The sequence below is a fragment of the Schistocerca serialis genome, chromosome 2, assembly GCF_023864345.2.
Source record: "Schistocerca serialis cubense isolate TAMUIC-IGC-003099 chromosome 2, iqSchSeri2.2, whole genome shotgun sequence".
NCBI classification, from domain to species: Eukaryota; Metazoa; Arthropoda; class Insecta; order Orthoptera; family Acrididae; genus Schistocerca; species Schistocerca serialis.
The window spans coordinates 850,557,520-850,572,650 of NC_064639.1; the positions used below are offsets into that span (position 1 = coordinate 850,557,520).

The window sequence follows — 15,131 nt, forward strand, 5'->3', positions numbered from 1 at the left end:
TTCAAAAAGGATGAGACAGGGTTGCAGCCTATCCGCGATGTTATGCAATGTGCACATTGAATAAGTAGTGAACGAAATCAAAGAAAAGTTTGGAGAAGGAATTAAAGTTCAGCGAGAAGAAATAAAAACTTTGAATTTTGCCGATGATCTTGTATTTCTGTCAGAGACAGCAAAGAACTTGAAAAGCAGTTGAACGGAATGGACAGTGTCTTGAAAGAAGGACGTAAGATGTACATTAACAAAAGCAAAACAAAAGATAATGAAATGTAGTCCAATTAAATCAAATGATGCAGAGGAAATTGGAGTAGGAAAGAAGACACTGACAGCAATATTGAGTTTGGCCATTAAAATTGCTACACCATGAAGATGACGTGCTACAAACGCAAAATTTAAACGACAGGAAGAAGATGCTGTGATATGCAAATGATTAGCTTTTGAGAGTATTCACACAAGGTTGGCGCCGGTGGCTGACATAAGGAAAGTTTCCAACCGATTTCTCATACACAAACAGCAGTTGACCGGCGTTGCCTGGTGAAACGTTGTGATGCCTCGTGTGAGGAGGAGAATTGCGTACCATCACGTTTCTGACTTTGATAATGGTCAGATTGTAACAAATCGTGTTTGCGATTTATCGTTTCGCGACATTGCTGCTCGCGTTGGTCGAGATCCAATGACTGTTAGCAGAATATGGAATCGGCGGGTTCAGGAGGGTAATACGAAACGCCGTGCTGGATCCCAACGGCCTCGTATCACTAGAAGTCGAGATGACAGGCATCTTATCCGCATTACTCTGTAACGGATCGTGCAGCCACGTCTCGATCCCTGAGTCAACAGATGGGGACGTTTGCAAGACAACAACCATCTGCACGAACAGTTCGACGACGTTTGCAGCAGCATGGACTATCAGCTCGGAACCGTGGCTCCGGTTACCCTTGACGCTGCATCACAGACAGGAGCGCCTACGATGGCGTACTCAACGACGAACCTGGATGCACGAATGGCAAAACGTCATTTTTCGGATGAATCCAGGTTTTGTTTACAGCATCACGATGGTCGCATCCTTGTTCGGCGATATCGCGGTGAACGCATATTGAAAGCGTGTATTCGTCGTCGCCATACTGGCGTATCACCCGGCGTCTCGGTCACCTCTTGTTCGCATTGACGGCACTTTGAACAGTGGACATCACATTTCAGATCTGTTACGACCCGTGGCTCTACCCTTCATTCGATCCCTGCGAACCCTACATTTCAGCAGGATAATGCACGACCGCATGTTGCAGGTCCTGTACGGGCCTTTCTTGATACAGAAAATGTTCGACTGCTGCCCTGGCCAGCACATTCTCCTGATCTCTCACCAATTGAAAACGTCTGGTCAATGGTGGCCGAGCAACTGCCTCGTCACAATACGCCAGTAATTACTCTTGATGAACTGTGGTATCGTGTAGAAGCTGCATGGGCAGCTTACCTGTACACGCCATCCTCAATGCCCAGGCGTATCAAGGCCGTTATTACGGCCAGAGGTGGTCGTTCTGAGTACTGATTTCTCAGGATCTATGCACCCAAATTGCGTGAAAACGTAATGACATGACAGTTCTAGTATAATATATTTGTCCAATGAATACCCGTTTATCATCTGTATTTCTTCTTGGTGTACCAGTTTTAATGGCGAGTAGTGTAACTGCTGATGGCCGAAGTAGAACGGATATAAAACGTATACTGCCAATGGTACGAAATTTGTTAACATTCAATATAGATTTAGGTGTTAAGGTACGTTTTCACCTGTGCCCCTCGCTCCTAGTCGCCGTGCGGCTGTGCTTGCTCCACATCCAAGTAGAGGCACGTGTTTAACTGCATGCGTGTTCCACAACGTTTTGCGCACAAGTGATTCCAGTCAGATCTGTGTTCACGCTGCGCGCCTCTACTTCCGATTGGGGCAAACACAGCTGTACGGCAACTAGCTGCTAGGCGCACGGGTGTAAACGCACTGTTAGGAAATCTTTTCTGAAGGTACTTGTATGGATTCTCGAGTGAAACATGGACGATAATCAGTTTAGACAAGAAGAGAATAGAGGCTTTTGAAATGTGGTGCTACCGAAGAATGCTGAAGATTAGATGGGCAGATGATGTTACTAATGAGGAGGTACTGAACGGAATTGAGGAGAAAAGAAATTTGTTCCATAACTTGACTGGAAGAAGAGATCGGTTGACAGCGCTCATTCTGAGATACAAAAGGATCTCCAATTTAGTATTAGAGGGATGTGTGAGGGGTAAAAATTGTAGTAGGAGACCAAGTAATGAATACAGTAAGCAGGTTCTAAAGGATGTAGGTTGCAGCAGTTATTCAGAGAGGAAGGGACTGTACGGCATAGAGCAGTGTGGCGAGCTGCATCAAACCAGTCTTCGGTCTGAAGACCACAACAAAAACAGATCCATTAAACTCATTTGCATGTTTCTACTGTCGCGGCCTACATTTCGGAAATGGATACCATTCGTACATTTCTCAGCTTTACTATCTCTCGTGTGCTTCCTGCATCGTATTTTGATGTTCCTTCCTGTTTGGTGCTCGTTGTACGTACATTTAATCTGTAGTATAATAAATTACTTTTCGAAAGGAAAAGGAAATATCGGAATTTATGGTAAATATTACGGTTTAAACATACCAGTAGGGCAGTGGGGAACCGCATAGCTTGCTCACTGTGAAGATTCAGCTTATTGAGTGGGGAGCTGGTTGACGCTAATGTACCGTTCCTCGTCTTCACTGAGGCTGCAGCTGCAATGGTTAGACCAATTGGCGTCTGCGCTGAAGCCGCGTCAGATAAGTGCTGTGCATAAATAAGGCAGCTGGTGGACAGCTGGCGCCGCTATGCCCCTTGATAACCTGCAGACAGCAGCCGGCAGGCCACGAGCTTAGCAGCACATCATACGACAGCCACGAGTCACCTGATGTGACGGTTTCCGATTTTATAACGTCTGCGGTTACAAAATAACACGCTGCTATCCACTGCTCTACTGTGAACGAAGTAAGATTTCATACAGCCACTTATCACAAATTTCGTAATGAATGTCATTCGATTACGATTACTCAATATCTTAGCTACGTGCGGTGTTCAATAAATAAAACGCAGAGTTTGTTGTGGGTCTTCATGGAATATTCCTACTTCTGTACCTCTTTCATGAAATTCCTATAGATTGCGGCGCTATACGTAGCTTTCAAAATGGCGTCTCTAACGGAGACGCATTCCAAGCGGAGCTTTCATTGAGTATCTTTTGGCGGAATACCAGATCAACGCAGATGTACATAGGTGCTTCCAGGATGTCTACGGAGACTGGCAGTGAACAAAACCACGGTGAGTCGTTGGGCAAGGCGTCTGTCATCATCACAACAAGGTAGAGCAAACCTGTCCGATTTCCTGCGTGTCGGTCGGCCCCACACAGCTGTGATTCCTACCATGTTGGAACGTGTGGACACTCTCATTCGAGGTGATCGACAAATCACAAACAAATACCTCGCTGTTCAGCTGGACACCTCTGTTGGTAGCGCTGACACACTTGTTCACCAAATGCGGCACTCAAAGGCGTGTGCCCGCGGGGAAATGGAAGAAACGACTTGAGTGTTTTAGTCGCCACAAAAATACAAACGAACTCCTCCTTCCCCATGACAACGCAAGGCCTGACGCAACACTGCACACCCGACAGAATCTCATGAAGCTTCACTGGACTGTTCTTCTTCATCCATCCTACAGTCCGAATCTCGCACCTTCCGGCTTCCGTCTGTTTGGCCCAATGAAAGATCCACTCCGCAGGAAGCATTATGTGGATGATAGGGAGGCAAGTGGGCATAAAGACCCTCCCAGTAACGTGGCGTAAGGACGTCGCACAGAACGGAGGTTATGTTGAAAAATAGGGTTATGTAGCCAAAAGAGTGGGGAATAATATAATGTATAGAAATTAGGAATAAAACCAAAATGTTTTCAGAAAAAAGTGTGTTGCATTATCTACTGAATGCTACTCGTACAATGGGTTGTCGCTATTGGCCGCAAGTGGCGGCAGAGAATGTCAACGTTGATGCCGTTAAAGATGACGTAGTAGGTGAACTTTGACGTGAAAGAGTAGAAAAGGCCATCTTGTCAAGGAAATTGCTCCGGTATTGACACTGAAAGACCTTAGATAAGCATAGTAAATTTTGCTGATGTATTGAAACTAGCAACTACACAAAATTCTGTATCCAGACACTCGTGCACAGACAAAAACTGATGTCTAAATTAGCGAAACAAAAACCGAAATATCGATTTGTCTTCAAGTGTTCGATCTTCCACAAAGGGGAGTAAAGAAAAGTTGCAATTATTCAGTAGCTGTACAATAGCAAATAGCAAAGACGCCCAAGAGAAATGTTCGAAAGGAAGGAGGAAAATTAGGGTTAAACGTCCCGTGACAATTATGTCATTAGAGAGGAAGCACAAGCTTGGATTGATTAAGGGTGGTAAAGGGACGCGGCTGTTCCCTTTCGAAGAAACAATCTCGATATTTGCCTTAAAGATTTAGGGAAATCAGGGAAAAAGTAAATATTGGTGATCGGACACGGATTTAAACCTTAATGGGCATTCAGTGTGCTGACAATTGCGTCACCTCACTTGGTTGAGGAAATGTCCGCGGTGACTAGAAAGTGGTACAGGTTTCATCCATCTTGAAAAGGGATTTAAAGTGATACTTGTAACTACTGTCACTCACATTGAAAATAACCTTCCTTATTTAGTGAAATACCATTCGTAGACTTTACACATGATAGCCTCCGTTCCACATACGTAAGAGTTTGCTGATCACATTGAAGTAGTACCTAGTGTGTTCGAAGCAGGTGTAATAGGATCATTTCTGAACTTATTATAAGTTAATGGGTTAACGAGTAGTATCAGTTACAGCCTCATAGTTTTCGCAGATGATGCCGTTTATCTAAGAGGAATTTCTATGGGCAATAACTGCAGTGTTATCCAGTTAAATCTCGACAAAATATCAATGTGATGCTATGATTGGCGACTAGTTCATAAAGTAGACAGTGGCAAAGTACTGAACTTCAGCAAACGTAAAACTAGGATATCCTTTAATTATTGGCTTAATAAGTCACAACTACTAAGCAATTTAAAGGACTTGTTTTCGATTAACAATGTGTAGATACATGAAGACCACCTCATACATAAAGGAGATGGGAGACTTTGGTCCGTCAGTAGAATACTGCCTGCAAGAGACATTATTTACAAAACACTTGCGGGGCCGATTCATGGCGGGCCAAAACTGGAAATCGAGTGTATTCAAGGAAGTGCAGTACAGAAATGTTGAAAAATCTTAATAGGCGGATATTGGAAAGAAGATACTGTAGAACTCGATAGAACCTGCTTAGAAAACTCGCAGAACTGACTTTTTGGACAAAAACTGTGAACATCCTTCAGTCCCATATACAGCGATGGTATAGATAAAACAAGACAACAGCACCTTGCACGGTGGAGTAATATTTTGCTTGAGTCCTTTTTGATTAGCCCACTCGTAATCAACTTGAAACATTAATTGCTGGAGATGGTAGCTGAAGTTCGATTTCCTGCTCTGAAGCTTAGGCATAATTTATGATCGTCCTAATTCAGTTGGTAGTTATAGCTTGAGAGCATGGAAGATGTTATTAATACTTAGGAAAAATAACAGTGGCCCTAACACTGATCCTTGGAGGACGCCTGACGTTATTCCTCGAGTTCCCTTCCCTTCATTATGCATCATTGATATACTGTAAGATATGTTTCAAATCATTTCTTAGGCGCGATAGAAAACCCTAAAATTTGCATTTTCGCAATTAGTATGTCGAAATCGACAGTGTCGAGTATTTTCATGAAAAGAAATAGGATGATTATTCGGGGCAGTTATAATTAAACTTTCGCTCCTTGAGCCGGTGTAGACGGGGAAACTATTTACAGCCTGGGTACCTACCTTCATAGGAATGACATTAAATGAATTCTCAATTGCGAATAACAACAACCATCACCTGTGAAATGGAATGGCGACAGTGAAATTTGTGGTGGACCGGGACTCGAACCCGGATTTCCCGCTTATCGCGGGCGGTCGCCTTACCATTTGGCTATCCGTGCACGACTCACTGCCAGATCCAAACTTCCGTATGTCGTCAACGACCTGTACTCGTACATCCATCATGTATGTTACTGTACAAGTCAGACGTTGTACTTGAAAGTCGCTTGCCCAGTATGGCAGATAAATTGCATGTCCAAAGGAATTTTGCATCGTAATTAGAATAACACAGGCACTGCAGTATCGTAAATATCGTATCACAGGAATAATGTCCAGACTGTGCTTTGCAGGATTTACGTCGTTAGTACTGTTAGTGCCATGACTTCCTGCTAAGCGCAGGTACTGGTACGGCGACGTAAGGTTGAAACATAGGCATCAGTGTGCATTACAGTTGCAGATAGTCAACATGGGTCAGGATAAGCTGAGCAGGGCTTTGCTTGTAAAGTTGTTTCATCAAAACAGCAGCAGTAGTACTGCTGCTCTTCGCTAGAACCGACGCGTCAAATGATTACGGAGAGGTCCTCTTACCGCACTGGGGTTGAAGAACATGATTCGGAAGTTAGATTTAACTGGAGATTTGGGAATTGCTTCTGGGAGAGCCAGGCCCCACAATGTTTGAACAGGTTACTGTTGTCGTGGCTAAGAATTACGGGAACAACGTGCGATCTTCAAGCAGGACACTTGCTGTCTCACGACAGCTGAACATTCCGTGGTCCATTCCACCTGAGATATTTCGGGCAGCAGTAGAGATGTAGTGCGGCTCCAGTTGTCATGGATACAAGTGGTCGTGACATTGAGCAACGTTTGTAACCTGGAACGCAAACATGATACGCAGTTAATCAGCATGGTTTCAGAAAACAGTTCTTGTGCAACGCAGCTAGCTCTTTATTCGCACGAAGTAATGGCCGCTATCGACAGGTGATCTCAAGTTCATTCCGTATTTCTAGATTTCCGGAAAGCTTTTGACACCGTTCCTCACAAGCGACTTCTAATCAAGCTGCTGGCCTATGGGGTATCGTCTCAGTTGTGCGACTGGATTCGTCATTTCCTGTCAGGAAGGTCGCAGTTCGTAGTAATAGACGGCAAATCATCGAGTAAAACTGAAGTGATATCAGGTGTTCCCCAGGGAAGCGTCCTGGGACCTCTGCTGTTCCTGATCTATATAAATGACCTGGCTGACAATCTGAGCAGTTCTCTTAGGTTGTTCGCAGACGATGCTGTAATTTACCGCCTAGTAAGGTCATCCGAAGACCAGTATCAGTGGCAAAGCGATTTAGAAAAGATTGCTGTATGGTGTGGCAGGTGGCAGTTGACGCTAAATAACGAAAAGTGAGAGGTGATCCACATGAGTTCCAAAAGAAATCCGTTGGAATTCGATTACTCGATAAATAGTACAATTCTCAAGGCTGTCAATTCAACTAAGTACCTGGGTGTTAAAATTACGAACAACTTCTGTTGGAGAGACCACATAGATAATATTGTGGGGAAGGCGAGCCAAAGGTTGCGTTTCATTGGCAGGACACTTAGAAGATGCAACAAGTCCACTAAAGAGACAGCTTACACTGCACTCGTTCGTCCTCTGTTAGAATATTGCTGCACGGTGTGGGATCCTTACCAGGTGGGATTGACGGAGGACATCGAAAGGGTGCAAAAAAGGCCAGCTCGTTTTGTATTATCACTTAATAGGGGAGAGAGTGTGGCAGATATGATACGCGAGTTGGGATGGAAGTCATTAAAGCAAAGACGTTTTTCGACGCGGCGAGATCTATTTACGAAATTTCAGTCACCAACTTTCTCTTCCGAATGCGAAAATATTTTGTTGAGCCCAACCTACATAGGTAGGAATAATCATCAAAATAAAATAATAGAAATCAGAGCTCGAACAGAAAGGTTTAGGTGTTCGTTTTTCCCACGCGCTGTTCGGGAGTGGAATGGTAGAGAGATAGTATGATTGTGGTTCGATGAACCCTCTGCCAAGTACTTAAATGTGAATTGCAGAGTAGTCATGTAAATGTAGATGTAGATGTAATTAAAGTTAAACTCTCACGTGGGAATTAAAATATACACTACTGGCCATTAAAATTGCTACACCAAGAAGAAATGCAGATGATAAACGGGTATTCATTGGACAAGTATATTATACTAGAACTGACATTCGATTACATTTTCACGCAATTTGGGTGCATAGATCCTGAGAAATCAGTACCCAGAACAGCCACATCTGGCCGTAATAACGGCCTTGGTACGCCTGGGCATTGAGTCAAACAGAGCTTGGATGGCGTGTAGAGGTACAGCTGCCCATGCAGCTTCAACACGATACCACAGTTCATCAAGGGTAGTGACTGGCGTATTGTGACGAGAGAGTTGCTCGGCCACCATTGACCAGACGTTTTCAATTGGTGAGAGATCTGGAGAATGTGCTGGCCAGGGCAGCAGCCGAACATTTTCTGTATCCACAAAGGCACGTACAGGACCTGCAACAAGCGGTCGTCCATTATCCTGCTGAAATGTAGGGTTTCGCAGGGATCGAATGAAGGGTAGAGCCACGGGCCGTAACACATCTGAAATGTAACGTCCACTGTTCAAAGTGCGTCAGTGCGAACAAGTGGTGACCGAGACGTGTAACTAATGGCACCCCATACCATCACGCCGGGTGATACTCCAGTATGGCGATGACGAATACACGCTTCCAATGTGCGTTCACCGCGATGTCGCCAGACACGGATGCGACGATCATGATGCTGTAAACAGAACCTGGATTCATCCGAAAAAATGACGTTTTGCCATTCGTGCACCCAGGTTCGTCGTTGAGTACACCATCGCAGTCGCTCCTTTATGCGATGCAGCTTCAAGGGTAAACGCAGCCATGGTTTCCGAGCTGATAGTCCATGCTGCTGCAAACGTCGTCGAACTGTTCGTGCTGATGGTTGTTGTCTGGCAAACGTCCCCATCTGTTCACTCAGGGATCGAGACGTGGCTGCACGATCCGTTACAGTCATGCGGATAAGATGCCTGTCACCTCGACTGCTAGTGATACGAGGCCATTGGGATCCAGCACGGCGTTCCGTATTACCCTCTGAACCCACCGATTCCATACTCTTAACAGTCATTGGATCTCGACCAAAGCGAGCAGCAATGTCGCGATACGATAAATCGCAATCGCTATAGGCTACAATCCGACCTTTATCAAAGTCGGAAACGTGATGGTACGTATTTCTCCTCCTTACACGAGGCATCACAACAACGTTTCACCAGGCAACGCCGGTCAACTGCTGTTTGTGTTTGAGAAATCGGTTGGAAAGTTTCCTCATGTCAGCGCGTTGTAGGTGTCGCCACCGGCGCCAAGCGTATGTGAATGCTCTGCTCATTTGCATATCACAGCGTCTTCTTCCTGTCGGTTAAATTTCGCGTCTGTAGCACGTCATCTTCGTGGTGTAGTAATTTTAGTGGCCAGTAGTGTATTTCTCTCAATGGGTTATTCAATATTTCTCTTCCACATGTCCTTTCGTTTCAACAAAGTTTCCATGTCTTACACGTACTCGTTTTTCGTGAGGGCCCCCTCGAGGAGCGAAAGTTTTATTATAACAACCCTGTAGTTATTTATTTCATACTGTCGATCACTTGCATAACAGCAGTCGTGAGGGTACTATGATTTTTCCGAGAACGTTACGCACAGTGCATGTTCTCGTCCTGCAATTGAGTGGACGCTGGGAGCGGGATGATTTTGCTAAGACAAGTCCACGTCATCGATGCAGCTCCTGTGGCCGGCGCGAGGAGACTGCGCTGTTGACATGAGAGTGAGTCCTGCGAGTCAGCTGACGGGTGGCAGCTGGCGTTGGGCACCTGCCGGCCCTGAGCAGCCAGAGAAAGCGACCGGCCGCCGTCCCTGTTTCAGTGCATGCGCCACTCGTAACTTGCGTCATGCGCTCAGCGAGGCCCTCTTCTGTTAGCGGAATTCTGAAAGCCTCATCCGATTACTCTCGGCAGGGACACCCATATGTCAAGGCGTTACGACACACTGTGCCTCAGCTACACCACACTTCTGATTTTGAGACTGAGTTTTTAGTTTATAAAGATTGGGTAGCTATGAAATGACGTTACGAGACGAGCACTGCCATCAGATTTACATGTATTTACCAACGAGATAATTTTCTACACAATAGCTGCTGACTTTTTCCCATTTTTCGCGCATTCATCGATTTAGTTAGACTGACCACTCTCCAGAATGAATCTTGCTCTCTACATCGGAGTTGTAATTGCGCAAATCGGGCATTTGCACTATGCACACTGACAATTGTTGAATAGCAATGAGACAAACTGTAGAAGGGATTCAGTTCAGCCGTGCAATAAAAGTCATTAATGTACATAAAACATGGAAATTGCTGCAGTAGTCGTTAACGCATCGCCGTGTACTACGTGTATCATTAACGTTGTCCCGGTTGATGTGATGTAGAGATTTTAGTTTGTTAGCTTTTTCTTCATTAAAAGACAAGCCGTTAGCAAAAACTCTATCGATCGTTATTATAATGGCATAACTTACAGCTATAACAACTTTTGAAATGTGGTGCTACGGAAGAATGCTGAATATTAGATGGGTACACCACGCAACTAATAGGGAGGTACTGAATAGAATTCGGGGTGGGGGGGGGGGTGGGAAGAGGAATTTGCGGCACAACTTGACTAGAAGAAGAGATAGGTTGGTAGGACACGTTCTGAGGCATCAATGGATCACCAGTTTAGTTCAAATGGCTCTGAGCATTATGGGACTTAACATCTGCGGTCATCAGTCCCATAGAACTTAGAACCACTTAAACCTAACTAACCTAAGGACATCACACACATCCATGGCCGAGGCAGGAGTCGAACCTGCGACCGTAACAGTCGCGCGGTTCCGGACTGCAGCGCCTAGAACCGCGTGGCCACCACGGTCGGCACCAATTTACTACTGGAGGGAAGCGTGGAGGATAAAAATCGTAGAGGGAGACCAAGAGATGATTACACTGAGCAGATTCAGTAGGGTGTAGGTTGCAGTAGTTACTCGGAGGTGAAGAGGCTTGCCCAGGATAGAGTAGCATGGAGAGCTGCATCAAACCAGTCTCTGGACTGAAGAACACAACAATAACAACAACAACAACTTACAACAACTTCTTCCCTTGCTGTGTGCATCTACAAAAAGAACGACCTTTACTTGTTGTATACTCAGGGGAATTTCTTTTGCGTAGATGAGAAATAGAGGTGGACCTAAAATGGAAAGTGTTTTTCCTATCCAGAAGAATACTCCATGGCCACATAAACTCAAGGCGGAAGATTCGGGTTGTACACTAACTGGTTCTGCGACTAGTATCGAATGTTGCAACACAAACAGGGTGTCGTGATCGCCGTGTAAATCACCTCATTATGAGAACAATGCCTTTACTTCACTCCCACGCCTCTTGTTTTTTCACGGCTCTGCATGATTAGCCCAGTAAGTAGCAGGCATTAATTGTTTACGAATGTGATATCCTTCGTTACGGGACATTAAGCTTACTGTCTTTTTATTTTTTTCTATTTTCTGATATATTACAAAACGTACCTTCTTTTTTTTCGACAGATAACAGAAAGTCTGTTGAAAGCCTCAGACACGCATTTACAGTATGTGCCTAATTCAAAAAGTAGTATTGTGTATCTGCGCAACATTTTGTTGGACAGCCTGTATCATCGTTTCCAGAAGTCCGTTTTCTGTCTGACTGATATGATGCGGTCCGCCACGAATTCCTCCTGTGTCAGCTTCTTCAGCTCAGAGTAGCACCTGCAACCTACTTACTCAGTTATTTGCAGGATGTATTCCAATTTCTGTTTCCTCTACAGTTTTTATCCTCTGCAACTCCCTCAAATACCATGGATGACGATGATGATGTCTGGTTTGTGGGGCGCTCAGCTGCCTGGTTATCAACGCCCGTACTAATTCACAACCTTTGCTCAGTCCAGTCTCGCCACCTTCATGAATGAGGATGAAATGATGAAGACAACACAAACATCCAGTCACATACCATGGAAGTTATTCCTTCATGGCTTAACAGATTGCCTACCATCCTGTCCCTTCTCTTGTCAGTGTTTTCCATTCATTCCTTTCCTCTCCGATTGTGCGGAGAACCGCCTCATTCCCTACCTTATCAGCCAACCTAATGTTCAGCATTCGTCTGTAGCACCACATCTCAAATGCTTCGATTCTCGTGTCTTACTGCGATACAATTCTGCGCTCCAAACGTACATTCTCAGAACTTTCTTCCTTAAATTAAGGCTAATTTGATACTAGTAGACATATCTTGGTCAGGAATGTCCTTTTTCCCAGCGCTAGTCTGCTTTTAATGCCCTTCTTGCTCCGTTCGTCATGTGTTATTTTACTGCCTAGATAGCAGAATTCCTTTACTTCATCTACTTCGTGATCACCAATTATGATGTTAAGTTTCTCGCTGTTCTTATTTCTGCTACTGCTCCTTACTTTCGCCTTTTTCGATTTACTCGCAAATCATATTCTGTATTCAGTAAACTGTTCATTCCATTCAGCAGATCCTATAATTCTTCTTCACTATGACTGGGTATAGCTAAGTCATCAGCGAATCTTATATTGGCAACCGTTCACCTTGAATTTTAATTCCACTCTTGTATAGTGCTTTATTTCCATCGCCGCTTCTTCATTGTATAGATAGTCCTTACTGAGACTAAAAGCCGCGCGTGATTAGCCGAGCGGTCTAAGGTGCTGCAGTCATAGACCATGCGACTGGTCCCGGCTGAGGTTCGAGTCCTCCCTCGGGCATGGGTGTGTGTGTGTTTGTCCTTAGGGTAATTTAGGTTAAGTAGTGTGTGAGCTTAGGGACTGATGACCTTAGCAGTTAAGTCCCATAAGATTTCACACACATTTTTGAGACTAAAAGCACTTGCTGCCACCTCTGAATAAGTTCGTGTTGCGTTGTCAAAACAATACTCAAAGCAGCATATTACTTCCCCTTAACGTACCTCGTGAAATGTCCATGACAATCAAACACCACACCATGCTGCACAATGCCTCTGCTGTAGTGCTCGTGCGTCTCTAATGACTGCAGTGTCGACGGGACATTAACTCTAAGCTTCCTTTCTTTTCCTGTAGTGTTTGCTACGAGGCTTGGGCGAGTGTTGTTGACAAAGCAAAGGTAACGTTACATTAGCGCTTGCAGCATGTGCATTTAGTCTGCAGATGACCACTGGAATTGTGAAATTCTCATGTGGCTGTGACTCGTATAAAACATAAACGAACATAATCAATCAATCACTTAATCTCCATTGACAGCTTTTAATTTTTTCCAAAGATATAATTATGACTTTAATGAGAATGGAGATGGTAGATACACTAACGAAGCTCTTTGCTGAGTTCGTAGAAATAGGAAAAGGCGGAGATGATCCAAAGTAAGGTGGCTAGAAGACATAAAATACACACGAATAGCGTAGATGCGTATCGCTGAAGACTGCAGTACACGTAAAAGTGTACATGAACCTCCTTCCAGTAGTTTCTTTCAGATGGCTCATTATGATGATGACGTCGTCGAAGATGATCTGATAAATACTAGAATGAAACTAAATAGTGATAAATATTCCAGAATGAGATTTTCACTCTGCAGCGGAGTGTGCGCTGATATGAAACTTCCTGACAGATTAAAACTGTGTGCTGGACCGAGACTCGAACTCGGGACCTTTGCCTTTCGCGGGCAAGTGCTCTACCAACTGAGCTACCCAACCACGACTCACGATCCGTCCTCACAGCTGTACTTCTCCCAGTACCTCGTCTCCTACATTCCAAACTTTACATTAGCTCTCCTGCGAACCTTGCAGAACTAGCACTCCTGAAAGAAAGGATATTGCGGAGACATGGCTTAGCCGCAGGCTAGGGGATGTTTCCAGAATGAGATTTTCACTCTGCAGCGGAGTGTGCGCTGATATGAAACTTCCTGGCAGGAAGTTTTGCACAGTAGTTTTGGGCAGTGTCTCTAGTATGTCCGTCGATCGCGTTACGTCGTTCTTTTTAGTTCTGAGCACACAGGGAGCACATAAAGATACCTAGAACAATAGTGTCTCCCGCCAAGTTCGAGGGCATGGTGAGAAATTTCGCCTGAAGCTATGCAGCCAACATTACATAACTGTCGTGCGTTTTCTTCTTCACGACAATTCTCAGCGACATTCTGCAGGGGCAGTGAGGATGCTCCTGCATCGTTTTCAATTGGGAATGTTTGATTACCCACAATACAGCTCGTAATTGCCTCCCTATGAGTTTCCTCTCTGCTCACATGAATCTCTGGCTACGAAGACAATATTTTGGCACAGACAACGAGATGTAGGCCAGCGTAGAGAATTGGCGGAAAAGTACTGGCGGCTGCCTTCTATCACGAGCTTGTTGGAAAGTTGGTACAACCCTACGACAAACGTCTAAGTCGGATCGGCGACTATGGAGATAAGTAGCTGGAAATCGTAGCTAACTGTTGCAAATAAAACAGTTTTGATTTTGACTGTGGTTTCCATTTCGCGACCTATCGTTCCTTTCTTTTCGCATAGCCTGGTACAATAAGTGGACTCGTCGTGAGGTCACACACTTGAATCCAACGTCCGCTATGTCTGTTGTATTTTGATCAAAAATGCCAGATTGTGTCATTTACTGGTGTACTAATAGTTCTCATTATAGTATAAAGTCTAAAGGAATTTCATTCGTAAGTAGATTTATCCAACCAGTATTTTCTTTTATACATATGACTTAAGGTTACGCTGTTTACTTTTACTGTAATGGTGGTTTTGTTGCTGTCGTTTGATTTTAGATTTCCTATCAGTCCAACTCGAAAAGCTATGAGAAGGAAGGATTAGAAACCGACTAAACATAGCAAAATAGGGTCTCATCATTTTTGGAAAGAGGATGTAGATCGAAAATCAGTTTCGTCAGTCCATATTAAGTGAAGTGCTGTACTACGAAAGCAGTCTTCTCACGTCATACCCTTCTCTTCTTGGATATTCGAAACGAATAACAAAAAGAAAGTTACATTAACGAGGCGAAATACGTTACATTACTA

At 44.3% G+C, this 15,131-nt stretch overlaps 1 protein-coding gene and 1 non-coding gene across 2 annotated transcripts in view; one reads left to right on the top strand and one right to left on the bottom strand.

The window, feature by feature from the left end:
- Positions 1-15,131, top strand: part of LOC126458136 (sialin) — a 388,874-nt gene that overhangs the window by 155,084 nt on the left and 218,659 nt on the right. The gene's annotated exons all lie outside the window — the stretch shown is intronic.
- On the bottom strand, positions 13,741-13,815 carry Trnas-cga (transfer RNA serine (anticodon CGA)). The gene has a single exon. It is a non-coding gene; the product is annotated as a tRNA-Ser (tRNA).